Genomic DNA, 16426 nt, shown 5'->3' with positions numbered 1-16426 from the left:
CATATATTCAGGTTAGCCGAGAAAGTAAAGATTTTTTTGGAAAAATTTAAATAGGTCAAAATTCATTTTTCTTTTTTTTCTTTTTTTGCACAGTGCCGGTCATTAAACCCAGGGCATTGTGCATTCTAGGCAAGAACTCTACCATTGAGCTACATCCCTAATCCTTGCATTTGCTTTTCTTACTTTTCTGCTGTCATCATTTTATGTTTATAGTTCATACCAGTTCTAATTGATATATCAAATTTAATTCAGATGTCTACCAGATTGCCTCTATCAAAGTTGATGAGGATACAAATAATCATAACTTTAACCTTACCTGTAGAATCTGCTTGGCTTTTCTACATTTAAAATAGGAAAAAGTAAAGCAGTGTGAACCAAAGAGATAATTTTAGTATGTATACTTTTTGAGTGTGCATGTTTGTATTAATCCTATAATACATATTCTAACGTTGTACTGTATAGTTTATGGTGCATTATAGATATTCCTTTAAATGTTCCTTTAAATGTTCAAAATAATAAAAAGATTAAAGTTATTAAGATGGAGAGTAAGTCTCATATAGACAGTTCTTGATTTGCACAGTAGTGTTCAGCTGTATAAAGGACTGTCTGTCTAATCTGAGACTGTTCAAAATGGTTGTAAAAATCAATGGGAAAAGTTCCTGTTAGTCTATGTTGACCTTTAAGAACTTTAGTTGAAACAAAAAATGTTTTTACAGTTGATTATAAGAAAAAAATTAAAAACAATAAAATTGGCTGGGAGCAGTGGCTCAGGCCCGTAGTCCCTGCTACTTCGGAGGTGGAGATTGGGAAAATTGCAGTTTGAGGCCAGCCAGGGCAAATAGTTCAGGAAACCCCATCTCAACAAATAAAACAGGAGGGCATAATGGTGCCCACTCAACATCCCAGGTACTCAGGAAGTGTAAACAGGAGAAGTGTGATCTAGGCTGAATGAGGCAAAAAACTTGAGACCTGTTTGAAAAATAACTAAAAGCAAAAAAGGACTGGGGTCATGGCTCAAATGGTAGAGTACCTGCCTGGCAAGATCAAGGTCCTGAGCTTTTTTTTTTTTTTTTTGCTGTATTACCATGCCCAGCTTTTTTCCATTGAGATGGGGGTCTCATAAACTTTTGCCCTGAGTGGTCTGGAACCAATTGTGACCCTCCCTTTCTGAGCCTCCTGCATAGCTTGGGCTGATAGGCTCACAGACATGGTTGAGATGGGGTCTTGCAGAATTTTTGCTGTGGCTGGTCTTGAACTTATCCATGTAGATAAAATACAAAAGGGTCCTGGAGGAGAGAGTAGTCAGAGGTGAAAGGAAAAAGGAGGTAACATTTAACCAGGATTAATAAAGTATTATGTGTTGTTCAGATTGTCTTGTAAGAAGTAGGGTGGTATCCACAGAGAGGGAAGGAACATTGTAAGGTAAGACAAACAGGAATATGAAGTACCAACCAACAGCACTTGCGTAAAATTTACTTAAAAATTGTTGGGCTGGCAGAGTGGCTCAAGCAGTAAGCACCTGCCTAGTAAGTGTGAGACCCTGAGTTCAAACCCCAGTGCTGCCAAAAAAAAAAAAGTTGTAAGAGTGATATGACAGTACTATCGCGAGACTGGGAAATAATGGAGGAAATTCCATGAAGAATACTATCATCTAACACAGCTGATGATTTAATTTTACTCTTTTCAAGTTATTTCATACTATATTAATCATAATGTACACCTAACTTTGTAGCTTGTTTTTTCTGAGATGTGTATTTTTAATTAGCATTAAGACTTGCATATAAGGTGTTAAGTAGATTGAACAGGATTTGTTAAATGAGAAGCAATCTAATCTTCCTTGGCATTTTCCCCTTCTCCGAGGAGATTATTTAATATTCTTTTAGTTATCTTTGGTGTTTGGTATTGATTTTTCAGGTTTAAGTTATCTGCTGACTTTGCACTTCTGAGCATGAGGATGTAGCTTTTGTTTTTGTCTTTCCCCCTCAACAACTTTCCCTTCCCTGTTACTGCATTATAACAATAGTTGTATGATAATTTTAGTTAAATATTCAGCGTTTACTTTATAGTGACCGTAAGTATATATATGACAGTTGAAGTTATGTATTAATCTGTGATTACTTTTCTAGTACAACTTTTCTTTTCCCTGGTGCTAATAATTGTTGTGTAATTTGTTTTTGCTTAGTATTGTAAATCTGTATCACTAATTCTCGATTATCATTTGTTGGTCATTTCTTCTCTTGTCTTAATGTCACTTTCTCACTGGCTTCAAACTGATTCTGAACCTGGCCCATAATTATGGTCCTGGGACCTTCCTTCTTCACTGTCACTCTGGGGAATTCTCCTGTACTGGATCTTTTTTTTTTTAAACTGTATTCCATTATCTTTTGCTTCCTGGATTTTGTTGTCATTTTGATTGATGACTTCCTCTAGGAACTTTCTGACAAGGAGGTGATTATGAGGTAATTTATTTGAGATTCATAAACTTTAAAATATGTTAAATCTCTCCTCATATTTGACTAAAAGTTTAAGTTAAAGTTAGAGTTTTTTTCAGAATTTTAACTTATTTTTGTGGTACTGGGGATTGAACTCAGATCAGGGCAGAATTTTATTTATTTATTTATTTATTAAAATGTTAATTTTATTATTCAAATGTGCATACAGTGCTTGGGTCATTTCTCCCCCTTGCCCCTACCCTCTCCCTTACCACCCACTCCACCCCCTCCCTCTCCCCCCCACCCCCTTGATAGAGGGCAGAATTTTAAAAAGGTATTGCTTTGTGTTTAGCTTAGCTTCTCATATTGCTGTCGATATACAATGCCATTTTGATTTTTGGACTTTTGTGATTATTTGTTTCTTTCTCCAAAAGTGATGGGGTCTTTATGCACAATTTTCTGAAATTTCAATATTATGCTCTTTAATATGGCTGTTTTCACCTATTTGCTTATAAAAATAGGTTTTTAGACTAGGGGTATGACTCAAGTGGTAGAGTGGTTGCTAAAACCCTTTTTCAATCCCTTGTACACACAAAAACCCCCAAAACACCTAAGAAAAACAAAAACAGAGTCAGTGCCCTTCATTCTAGGAAATTTCATTTAATTATTGCATATATCATTTTTTTTTTCGGAAATTTTTGTAGTTGAATGTGGGAACTCTGGGATGTAATTTTCTTACTTTTCCCCATCTTTGTCATTTTATCACTCTTTGGAAAGTTCTTCAACCTTATCTTCCAGTCTTTCTATTAACCCTTATTTTTCTACTTTCATTTAAAAATTTTTCTGCCAGGCACCGGTGCCTCATGCCTGTACTCCTAGCTACTCAGGAGGATTGTGGTTCGAAGCCAGTCTGGGCAAATAGTTTGTGAGAGGCCCTATCTCGAAAAAAACCCACCACAAAAAGACAAGAGCTGGTGGAGTGGCTCAAGGTGTAGGTCCTGAGTTCAAATTCTAGTACAGTAAAAAAAATTTTTTTTTGGTTGGTGCAAGACATTGAACCCAGGACCTCATGCATGCCTGCATGCTAGGCATGTGCTCTTGCCACTGAGCTCACATGCCCAGCTCTTACAAAAAAAAATTTTTTTTGGCAGTAATGGGGTTTGAACACACTTGAGCCATTCTGCCAGTCCTTTTGTGGTTGGATATTTTTCAAGATAGGATCTCTTGAACTGTTTGTTGGGGCTGGCTTCAAAACTGTGATTCTTTTGATCTCTGTCTCCTGAGTAGCTAGGATTACAGGTGTGAGCCACTGGCACCTGGCCCTAGCCCTTAAAATTTATTTATTTATTGGTGGTACTGCAAGCTCTCTACCACTTGAGCCACTCCGCCAGCCCTAAATTTTTAAAAAAATTAAAAAATACATAATAATTGCTGTTCTGTTTCATAAATCCTTTTTAAATTATTCCTGTATGTATGTATTCTTATCAGAAACTTGTGCATTTTCTCAGAGAAACTATATTACATCATATGAAGTCCAGACTTCCTTATTTTAATTATTTTGTTCTGCTTCGGTTGCTTGTGAAGTATTTGTACACCTGTTTTTATGTAATAAAACTTAAGAATGTTGCCATCTTGAGGTTGTGTGTAGATCCATATATGGTTATGAGGAAATTACAGACAAGTTTGAAGTACTATATGTAGTTAAAAAAGAAAAATCTAGACTTATTATCTTGGCCAGCTTTAATTCTTGGTTTTTAATAGTTTTTAGTTTTTTTCCCTTGTGTGTGGTTGTAGTTTTGTTGTTTGTTTTTTAACTGGGACCTCCGTTTAAAATAACATTTTTCTTGTCAGTGGTTTTTTTTTTTTTCCTTTGGTTGGTGTTTTTGTTTGTCTTCCCCTTAGTAACCTTGTTTTTTATTTGACTCCCAGAACCTTTTGGTGAAGAGATTTTCTTCTAGTAGAAAAATTCATTTAGATTTTTATATCAGGATTTTTTATTAGCTATAAGCAATTGAATTCCCCTCCCCCTTGATGCCTATATAATGAAAAAAATATTTACTCCACATTGGATTAAAAACTAATGTTCATATAACTGTTATTTTAAAATTTTACATAAACAGCATGTGACACACTATCCAGTACTAGAATACAGAGTGAAATGCTTCATTATATTCTAAATACGGTCTTTGTTTTGCAACAGGAAGGATGTAATTTTGTTTTATAAAATATGGTAAAAGGACTGGTTGTAGTGCAGGTGCCTGAGGACTTGAGTTTGATTCCTAGCACCACCAACAGAAAGAAGAAAAGAAAAATAAATAAAAAGGATGGTTAGTGAATTTTCTTTCTCTTTCTTTCTTTCTTTTTTTTTTTTTTTTGCAGGAAGAGGCAGAATTCAGGGCCTCATGATTAATTACATAAGTTAATTTGAAGCTAACACTTTGCAGAATGTTGAAGTCAAGTCCAAACTGTGTTTCATGGCTTTGTTTTAGTTTTTCTGGCATTTTTGGTATTTTCATAAAGTTATGTATAAACTTTTATTTATTAAAACATTTTCTCTGAATGAATCCTTCCAGTAAATACTTTGTTTTCTAAGGACTTCCTAACCATTACCATGAATTCAGTGTAGAGCAATGGAAAAAGTAATGCAATTTTTGTACTCAATTAGGACAAGAAATCCTTGGGGATATAGTCAGAGGATGATTATAAAGAATGTAATTCTTTAATTACAGGTTAATTGCCTTGAAAGTTAAAATTAACTGTAATACAGTTAGTTAAAAAAAATGTATTTTGGTGATACTCAGGCTTGAACTCAGGTCCTGGAGCTCACTAGAAAGCACTCTACCACTTGAGCCACACCTTCTGCCCTAAAACACAGTCATTTTGAAAGAAATAACTCATTTATCAAAATTAAGAGTGCAGAGTTTCTTTTTTCTTTTTTTGGCAGAATCTCTTCATCTTCCTGCCTTAGCCTCTGGAGTGCTAGAATTATAGGCTTGTAAAATTGTACCTGGTTTGGTGCTTAGTTTTTGATAAGGAAAACTGGAAAACAGCAAATATTTTCTTCATTTTAGCAAAGCTTTTATTTGTTCAAGTAACTTTCACTTTTTTTGGATTGTTTGTTTTTGGTATTGGGGTTTGACCTCAGGGCCTATATCTTGAGCTACTCCACCAGCTCTTGTCTTTTTGTGATGGTTTTTTTCGAGATAGGGTCTCATGAACTGTTTGCCCAGGCTGTCTTTGAACTGTGATCCTCTTGATCTCTGCCTCCTGAGTAGCTAGTATTATAGGCATGAGCCAATGGCGCCCTACAATTTTCAGTGTTTGTGCAGCCATAAATAATAATGGTAATACTGTTGTCCCTTTACATGAATTTTGGGCAATACTGGGTTTTGAACGTAGGGTCTCACACTTGCTAGGCTGATGATGTACCACTTGAGCTGCTCCAGCAGCCTTTCTGTATGAATTTTTTTCCCCCCATGTCTCCCCATTCATAATACAGACCAGCACATCGCCTGCACTGAGGTGTATATGGAATAGGTTTACTTTGCCTCCTCTGTCTGCACAGTCAGGGTAAGGTCACACACAGCCTGTGGTAAGCACCAGGAGGCTCTGCATGAATTTTTAATAGTAAAGTATTGCTCTTTCAGTGCTCATGAGTGAACTGTTAATGTGTTGCAATTGATGCCAATAATTTTATAGTCAGTCACTTAAGAATTATGATTGAGAATTTAGGATAGAATGAATATACAGTTATCCCTCTGTATCTCTGGGGTATTGGGTCCCAAACACGCCTGATATACGAAAACCTTAAGTCATTCTCAAGTCCCTTTTATAAAGTGACTTAATATTTGTATATAATATGCACATATCCGCCCATATACTTTAAATCATCTCTAGATTTCTTGTAATACCTAAATATAATGTGAATACTATGTAAATTATTATTCTGACAGGGAGAAATTCATCCATGTTTAGTCCATATCCAGTTTTATTTCTCAAATATTTTCAATATGTGGTTGGTCAAGACTGCTTATGCACAACCCAGATCTAGAGGGTCCATTGTATGTCATTGCTATTAGAAAATATGGGATTGGGAGCTAGGAAGCAGCACTGTCTAAAATAGTCATGAAAAGTAAATGTGTAGGGCACATGAAACTTTTCTATAAAAATTTGAAGCTGTGATTTTATTATAATTTTAATTTAAAACTTTTAAGTTGAGACATTTGTTATCACTAAGGTTGGTGTGAACATTCTAATCTTAAACTGTTGGCTCAACACTCTTGAGAAAATAGAAAGCCAGAACTCAGTTTGATGGTGTATGACTCCCATCCATTTAATTCTTTCAGAATTGCTTTTGGTATGAAAAGGAATAACATGGGTTATTAAATGGTTTGTTACATGTTTTATGTTGATTCTATTAATAGTGGTGAATCAATGTTTTTCCTGTCATTTCTAAGATGCAGTGGTTGCCATCAGTTTCTGTTTGGCAAGGAAAAGTTTAAAAATTCCAGTTATTTCCATTCTGCATAGAACAATTCCAAATTTGTCAGTATGTTTTTTTCTAGTAGATTGGTTTTTGTTTGTTTCTAAATTTTATGGATTTGTTCTCATCTAAGGTGTTTTCATTGTTTTAGTGACTTCCAACAAGTATCTTGGGGTGAATTCTCATAGAGTTACAGGAAAAGTTTCATGGAAAATAGGATAAATTGTGTTGGTGTTTATTACGTTGTAAAAGACTTCTCTTAATAGTAAAATAGAATGGAGGTAATAAATGATTATAAATTCATAGGTATTAAGTGTGGTTGGATTAGCAGAGACAGTGGTCTGAATGTTTGTATCTGCCTTGAAATTCATGTGTTAAAACCTAGTTCCTTGTGTGATGACATTAAGAGGTGTTGTCTTTGGGAGGTAATTAGGTCATGGAGATGGAGCGTTCATGAGTAGCACTAGTGTCCTTATAAAGGAGGTCTGAGGGATATTGCTTTGCTCTTTTTGTTAAGAGAGGACACACAAAAGGTGAAATCTATGAGGGACAGGCTCTCACTAGACACCATATATACTGGCACCTAGATTTTGAACTTTCCAGCTTCCAGAATTATGAGCCATAATTTTTTGTGTTTTATAAATTACCCACTTTAAGGTATTTTGTTATAGCAGCCCAAATGGGCAGTAATCTTTGTGATTGGTAGTGAAAAAGAAAGTAGTTCCTTTCGGGAACCTGAAAACTTGCAACCTTGTATGTGAGGCAGCTTCCCTCCCTTTCCCCTTCTTTCTTGCCCCTTTCCTTTCTTTCCCTTTCCCAAAACAGAAGAACCAACACAGAACTTACAGAACTATGGTAAGAATCTTATTCAGTAGTGTCTGTGAAAATGCTTTTTAAAGACTTAAATGCAAGGTTAGGTGCAAAATTTATTATTAATCATACTTAATAGACTAAAGATGCTGCAGTCAACCTTATAGCTCTAACCAGCATTTTGGTTAGATTTATAAAGGAGTTTGGGCTACTAGATGTCTTATGAATAAGGGTCCCCACCCTTCTGGAATGTGGTTGAACTGATAAATGCCATGTTGCTTATAGCTTCAGAAATTTATGAACCAAGAGAATGATAAATTGTGTTTGATTTTAGAAACTGCTGAAAGCAAATGAATAAACTAGAAAACTTGTCACCTACATATGTTAGTCATTTTGCTATATTACAGGAAATAAAAAGCTAATGACTACTCCTAAGGGCATCTTCTCTGTATTTCTAAGACTCTAGTATTAAAGTATATAATAGATTTCCTCTGATCATAAACTAATTGATGTCTTTTTTGATTTATGCTCTGCTCTTACAGTTTCCAAAGATACATTGCTCCCCAGGAATCATTTGAAATTAACTTTATTGTGGCATATTTGACATGCTTCAGAATGGAAACTGTCACTCTTTGTAGAAGAAAAATTGTACAACTTGGATGTTTTTCCATTTGTGCTATAAAGTTTATAAGTTGGTAGTGGTTCATTCATTGACAAAGTGGCATTGTTATCCAACACAAAGACTTCATTATATATTTTCTAAACATTTGGATGTATGTTAATTAGAACTTTCTCATAGGAAGGAAGGAAACAGAATTAGTCTCTTAGACTAGTCAGTTTTTTATGTAGTACAGTCTAGTTCAGGGATGCTGGGGAACAGAATTAGTGGCAGATGGGTCAACCTGATGCTCTGTAAAGATGGCATGTCTCGTTTTGATTATCGACACTGGCAGTCTGTGAAGTGAAGATATGGAGTCACAATTCATTCTATGGGCTGCATTAACCATGTTGTGTTGTGGTAAAGCCAAGAACAGTTTGGTATGGACATTGTAGAAGAAATGGCTGGAGCCACTTTTAGTTTCCACACAGACCCACACTTAGTAATACTGTCAGCATTGTATCTTCGAGTATTGAGGCCAAATGGTATAGATATTTTGACACTGTTTTCTACTTTGAATTACAGATGATCTGCTGTGAATGTAAAGTAGGATATAACAGCAAAAACTGAAGATTTATTTTCTTTTTTTATTAAAATAACTACACTCAAACTATATGGGATAGATTAAAAAAATTTAGTGGTACTAGGATTTAGACTTAGGGCCTTGTGCTTACTAGGCAGACACTCTACCATTTAAGCCACAACTCCAGCCCTTTTCTGCTTTTAGTTTTTTTCAGGTAGGGTCTTGCTTTTTGCCCATGCCCACCTGTATCTTGATCCTCTTACCTATGGCTTCCCTCATAGCTGGGACCACAGGTGTATGCCACCATGCCCACCTTATTGGTTGAGATGGGATCTCACTAACTTTTTGTCTGGGCTGGCCTCAAAGCTTGAACCTCTGTTCTTTGCCTCCCTAGTAGCTGGGATTACAGATGTGAGCCACTGTGCCACAATGCCAAAATTCTATAATCAACAGTGAATAAAAAGCTATGATAAGCACAATTGTGTGAATATAAATTACCAGACTCACTTAAAAGGAAGTTTGACAGTATTTATTAAACCAGAAAATGTGCCTGACCTTAGTTACTAGAAAAGCATTCTATAAATAGATCCAAAATGGTATGTACTTGATTTTTCATAACAAGTGAAAAATTGGGAAACAGCCTGAATATCTAGTCATGAATAAGTAGATAGTTAATCTGTAATATTGTTCTATAATGGAGTCCTAGGCAGCACATAAAGAAGAGAGCTAGATTTATATATAATAGGAATAAGTTACATTGTAATATGTATGATGTCAGGGAAGAAGCATTTTGTTAATTGTGAGTGCTGGAAATTGAACCTGGGGCCTTATGCACACCAGGCAAGTACTCTGCCACTGAGCTGCATCCCCCAGCCCAATGTATAAAATGTATAATTTGATACCATAGGAAGCCTCTATGAGTAAGTTACATTGTAATATGTATGATGTCAAGGAAGAAGCATTTTGTTTACTTGTGAGTGCTGGGAATTGAACATGGGGCCTTATGCACACCAGGCAAGTACTCTGTCACTGAACTGCATCCCCACCTCAGTGTATAAAATGTATAATTTGATACCATAGGAAGCCTCTATGGGTACATCTTAAAAAGCAGGAAAAAGAGCTCAGTCAAATATTATCTTTTGGAGAAGAGTGAGTAGGGGTTAGGAGGGATTAGGAATGGTGGGAGGAAGTGACTAGGGCTTAGTTTGTGTTAATGTCTTTAGCTTTATTTGTATTTACTTTTTTGAACTTAAAAGAATAATACACAATAAAAAATTAATCACAACTACTGCCCAGTATAAACAACTTTTTCATCCTCTGTGTGTGTGCTTTGTGTAGTTTTAATACTCTTTGGTTATTATCTTACAAATGTGTTTTCTTGTTTCTATGAGATTTTTATTACCACCCTTAATAATACTTTTATTAAATTATTTCCTTAAATTTCCAGGAATTAATCACAAGATCCAAGGCTAGGAACATTTTTGGTTCTTCTTATATATGGCCATATTACTCCAATGTATGTTTCTCCCAGCAGTGATGAAATACAGCAACATCATCACAACCTCACCATAGAAAGCATTAGAAGATTAAGCATAGAAGATTAAGAGTATGAGGTCCAGGAGCCTGAGTGTTTGGGTGCCAATTCTGGTTCTGCCACTTATTAACACTATTGGGCAAATGACTTTTGTTCTTTAGTTTCCTTATCTGTAAAATGGCAGTTATATCAGTTTCTATTCTGTAGGGTAGTTACAAGTATTAAATGAGTTAACATTTGAGGATACATAGAATAGTGCTGACATAGAATAAACATTTGATAGTTTTTTTCATAAAATTTGGAAGAGCTTTGGAACAAAACTGCTCTAATACTGTTTATATCTTATTTGCCTCATTTAATTGATGTGTGATTTTTTTCTGTAAATTTTACCTTTTATCTTTTAAAGTGAAGCCATACTTTATAAATGTATAAATACATGGATTTTGAGGACAAGCTTTTCTGTTTGTTATTAGTGATAAGGAAAGATTCATTTATCAAAGGTGAGAGCTTTTGAGAAAATCATTTATTTTTCTGTGTTTGGGTAGGTAAATGTCTAAATTGCACTTATTAATGCACACACACTTTTTTTTTTTTTTTTTTTTTTGCAGTACTGGAGTTTGAATTCAGGGCCTCACATTTGCTAGGCCTGTGCTCAACCACTTGAGCCACTCTACCAGCCCTTATTTTGCATTGAATATTTTCGAGATAGGGTTTCAAGAACTATTTGCCCAAACTGGCTTTCAACCTTACTCCTCCTGATCTCTGCCTCCTGAATAGCTAGGATTATAGGCATGGGCCACTGCGCCCTGCTAGAACTTTTTTTTATTCTTTGTGTATGTGTTCAGCTCCCTATTTATAGAATTTTTTGAAATGGAGTCTCCCTGTGTAGCTGGCCTTAAACTTGAGATGTTTCTTCCTCTTCTTCCAAGTACTGGCATTATAGATTTGATCACCATGCCTGGCCTCAGCTTTTACAATTAGTATATTTCTCACCTGTGTTTCATTTAGTAGATTACTGAATGAATCAGATTCCAAATTAAGACTCAGGTTCAAGAAGAATGTGAGGGAGAAGATACATTTTAGAGATGACAAATATTAGGAGCAAGGAAATGAGAAACATTTTTATTGAACTCTTATTATGAGTCAGATATTGTAGATGCTAGGGTTCAGTGATAAGTCTGAGGTTGTGAGCAGAGACCATTTAAGAAAATTCTGTCTTTGGACTGGGAGTATAGTTTATTGTAGAGTGCTTACCTAGTACTGGATTCAATTCTCAGCACTGCAGAAAAAAAAAAATCCTATCTTTATCTAAAAATTTATCATCAGTAATATATATATATATATATATATTTTTAATTTATATTGGTAAATCTAAAGCACCTGGTATCCCCAGGTGATCTCCCATCCAAGTACTAACCAGGCCAAATCCTGCTTAGCTTCCAAGATTGGGCACTTTCAGGCTGTTGACTGATACTCTTGAAGTATAGAGAAACATTAGCCTCTATTAAAACTTACCTTTCTTTACTGGAATTCTACTTCTTTGAATGTTACAGTATCCTTTCTAGTATTATTTCTCAGATGTGAGGTCCTTACAACTTTTCTGATTATTTCCTATACTTTTTTTTTTTTGGCAGTGCTGGGGTTTGAACTCAGGGCTTTGTGCTTGCTAGGCAGTTACTCTACTGCTTGAGCCACACCCCCAGCTATTTTTGCTTTAGTTATTCTACAATAGGACATCACATTTTTGCCCAAGCCAGCCTGGACTTTGATCCTTCTATTTAAGCCTCCTGTGCAGTTGGAATTACAGGTTTTCACCACCAAGCCCAGCTTGTTTGTTGAGATGGGGTCTCACTAACTTTTTGCACAGGTTGGCTTTGGATGCTATCCTCCCAGTCTGTACTTCCTGAGTAGCTGTGATAACAGGTGTGAGCCACTGCACCAGGATTAGTATCTATTTATTATTTTTGGTGATACTGGGGTTTGAACTCAGGGCCTTGTGCTTGCTAGGCAGGCTCTCTGCCACTTGAGCCACACCCGCTCAGCCCTTTTTTGCTTTGCTATTTTTTAAAGAGGGTCTAGCATTTATGCCAGGGCTTGCCTGAATGGTGATTCTACTATTTACTTCCCATGTAGTATGAATGATAGACATACGCCATTACACCAGCTTTTATTGGTTGAGATAGGGTCTTGTGAACTTCTTGCCCAGAATGGCCTCGAACCATCCCGATCTTAAGTAACTAGGATTATGAGCATAAGCTACCACACCTGCCTGTTTATTTTTGTGGCACTGGGGATTTGAACCCAAGGCCTTGCATACAGTAGGCGAGTGCTAGACATACTGAGCTATTTCCCCATCTCCCCCCGCCCTTTATTTTGAGACAGGGTCTCACTAAATTGCCCAGGCTTGCCTTGTACTTGAAATCCTCCTGCCTCAGTCTCCTGAGTAGCTGGAGTTATAAGCCTTTACTAGCATGCCTGGTTCCAGCTCTAGTGCTGCCAGTTTAATCATCACTAGTTTAGTTTTTTGCAGTCTTCCCGTTTGTGTCATGTTTGTAGGAATTTCTGTTGTAGTATTTTTTCTATATTTTATTTGTATGTTTAGTTAACTGTTTACATTTTATTCTTTGTGGAGGAATGATTATTTTTGACTTACTTTCAAATTGGTACACTTCTGAAGTTTAGAGTAAAAACAGCATACTCCTTTCTTTTTTCTTCGGTACTGGGGTTTATACTCAGGCCTCATGCTTGCTTGGGAAGCATTCTACTGCTTGAATCATGCCTCCAGCTCTTTCTGCTTTTTAGTTATTTTTAAAATAAGGACTCACACTTTTGTCTTTAGCTGGCAGATGTCTTATCTGTGCCTCCCACAGAGATGGGATTACCACCATACAGTGGGTCACCATGCCATGCATGACTTGTTCTTTGAGGTGAAGGACTCTCTTAACTTTTGCCCTGGCTGGCCTTGAGCCTTGATCCTCCCATCTCTCTCTACCTTCCAAGTAGCTGGGTTTGCAGGTGTGAACCTTGCCAAAACAAAATATTATGAATGTTGAAATGGACTTGTGAAAATGTTTCCTTGGTAGATTTGTACTAGTAACTTAATGAAGTTAGAGAAACATCTAGTTAACTAAACTTGTAACACATTGTCATTTGAGAGTAAGCCTAGTTTCAAAGTGCCCCATAGATTGTGTTCAAAGAGTTATCTAGAATTTAAAACTTATTTCTCTATAGAAAGAAGCAATGCTAAAAATGTTTATTAGGTTCATAGGGTGGTGGCTTACAGAAAATTAAATAATAATTTAGTTGAAATACTGTGTATTTGAAATAAAAAGGCCATAGAAACAATAATGTTGGAGTGTTAGGTAAAGCAGAATAACAATAATAGGAAAAATGGCATTTAAAAATATATCTAAATGGTAATACTTGAAGATAAGGAATACTGGTCCCTGCTAGGTCAGCCAACTCTTTATAGAGATTAATTCAGCTATAGCCTCAGCTTTTATTTGCTGTTATGTACCACTAATCACTTAGAAGGGTAAAGATGGTATTAGAGAATTTTAATACATTTGTTAGGAGCTGGGGAGTTGTCAGTACTTTAGTTGTTTTGTACCCTAGGAGTAGCTAGGATTACAGGCACGAGCCAAGGGTGTCCGGCCATCATTACTCGTGATTTTGTGTCCCAGATCTCTGGAGGCTCTGTTCAATTTCTTCAGTCATTATTCTTTGTTATTGAGAATTCTTAGTTGACCTGTTTTCAAGTTCTGTGATTCTTTCTTAAGTTCATATCTGTGTTGAGCTCTTTGGGGTTGCGAGTGTATGCCACTATACTCTTTTTTTTTCTTTTTTTGCTAGTAGTTGGGGAGCAGTACTGGGGTTTGAAAAAGGGTTTCTTATTTTTGCATGGGGCTGACTTTGAACCACAGTCATCCTACCTGTACTTCCCACGTAGCTGGGGTCATAGGTGTGTACCATCATGCCTGGCTTGTTTGTTGAGGTGAAGTCTCTCTCATTGATTTTGCCCTGGCCTCTGACTGTGATCCTCCTGATTCTGCCTCCTGAGTAGCTGGAGTTATAGGCATAAGCCATTGTACCCAGCCTCTTTCTTTTCTTTTTTTGTGATGCTGGGCATTGAAGGCAGGGCCTTGCATATTCTAGGCAAGCCCTCTACCGTTGAGCTACGTACCCAGCCTATCTTGTTGGTTTCTTTTTGTAAGTTCTGTTTCTCTACTAATATTCTTTATTTGGTGAGGCAGTGATTTCATACTTTCCTTTAATTCTCTTTTGATGTAGTACTGGCCTTTGAACTCCAGACCTTGTGCTTGGTAGGCAAATCTTGTACCTCTTGAGCCATGCTTTCACACGTACCCCTTTTAATTTTTTTGCTTTACTTTGTTTCTCAGATAGGGTCTTACACTTTTGCCTAGACTGGCCTTGGACTGTGATTCTCCTACTTCTGCCTACCAAGTAGCAAGGATTATAGGTGTGTATCACCACATTCAACTTGTTTTTTCATATAGGGTCTCACTAACTTTCTACCTGGGCTGGCTCAAACTGAAATCCCCCTATCTCTACCTCCTTAGTAGCTGGGATTATAGGCATGTACTGCCATGTCCAGTCTATCTAATTTTTCTTGTACTGGATTGGAACTCAACTTTGAGCTTACTAGGCATGTGCTCTACTGCTTGAGCCACTTTGTCAGCCCAACTTTGCTATCTTTTGAATGTGCTTTGCCTTAACTCTTAGTTTACACCTTCATCTCTTGTCTGTACTAGTGCAATAGCCTCTCAAGTGTTCTGGATTATATCAGTTAGGATTGAGTTTGGCTATATATTAAACAAAGTAATAGTTTATTTATTTATATCTTTTTTCATTTTTAGGAGACTTTCTATGTTGTCCAGGCTAACCTTGAACTCCTGGGTTTAAGTGATCCTTCTGTCTCAGTCTCAGCCTCCCAAGTAGCTGAGACTATAGGCATGTACCACTGTGTCCTGCTAAAAAAATATTTTGTATTTTATTACTTTTTTTATGGTGCTAGGGATCAAACCCAGGGATTTGCATAGTCCAGGCACACTTTCTGCCACTGAGCTACATATTCAACCATTTTGAGACAGGGTCTTGCTGTGTAGTTCATGCTGGCCTCAAACTCTTGATCCTCTTGCCTGTGTCCTGAGTGCTGTTATTACAGGTGTGCACCACCATGTTTGGCTTAAAATGTTTAAATAAGACATGGCATTTTTCTCACATATATCTGGGTGTAGGATATACAGGGGTTGTACAGCAGTTCTGTGGTCTTCTAGGTTTTTTTTTTTTTAATGTATTTTCAACATCAACCTTAGTGTATAGCTTATAACTTTGAAGTTTACTTATGGTGTAAAGTGGCTGCTAAATAGACAGTCATTGCTTCTGAGTCTCGGGTGGGAAGAACAGACAAGGGCAAAGTACATCTTACAGTTGCTACTTTTTAAGGAACCTTCTGAGAGACCCCCTTCTAGCAATTTCTTTCTTTCCTTTCTTTTTCCTTTCCTTTCTCCTCTCTTCCTTTCTCCTCCTCACTTCTTTCTTCTTCCCTCCCTTGTTCTCCCCTTCCCTTTCTTGTCCTTTTCCCTTTTTGTTCCTTTCTTTTTCCATGGGTTTGAATGCAGGGCCTTGTGCTTTCCAGGTAGGCACTGAGGTCCCTGAGCCATGCCCCCAGCTCTTTTTGCCTTAGTTAGTTTTCGAATAGGGTCTAGTGTTTATACCCTGGCTAGCCTGGACCACAGTCCTCCTAGTTATGTATGATTCCCTCCTAGCTGGGAATAGGTTCATGCCACCATGCACAGCTTTTTCTTTCTTTCTTTCTTTCTTTTTTTTTTTTTTAATTGGTTGAGATGAGGTTAGTGAAGTTTTTGCAAGGGCTCTCCTCAAACTGTCATCTTCCCATTTTTGCCTCCTAAATAGCTATAGGATTACAGGTACTAGTCCCTCTTAACAATTTCTATTATTTTAT

At 36.7% G+C, this 16426-nt stretch overlaps 1 protein-coding gene and 1 non-coding gene across 3 annotated transcripts in view; one reads left to right on the top strand and one right to left on the bottom strand.

Annotated features, from left to right (window-relative positions):
• The window catches only part of Usp32 (ubiquitin specific peptidase 32), a 171594-nt gene that overhangs the window by 12750 nt on the left and 142418 nt on the right, over positions 1–16426 (top strand). The window lies entirely within an intron of this gene.
• Positions 5907–6041, bottom strand: LOC141414491 (small nucleolar RNA SNORA51). Its single transcript, XR_012439518.1, has one exon. It is a non-coding gene; the product is annotated as a small nucleolar RNA SNORA51 (small nucleolar RNA).

Source organism: Castor canadensis, chromosome 11, assembly GCF_047511655.1.
Source record: "Castor canadensis chromosome 11, mCasCan1.hap1v2, whole genome shotgun sequence".
NCBI classification, from domain to species: Eukaryota; Metazoa; Chordata; class Mammalia; order Rodentia; family Castoridae; genus Castor; species Castor canadensis.
Note: the sequence above shows the minus strand (reverse complement) of the source record. Positions and strands in the feature narration are given on the sequence as shown.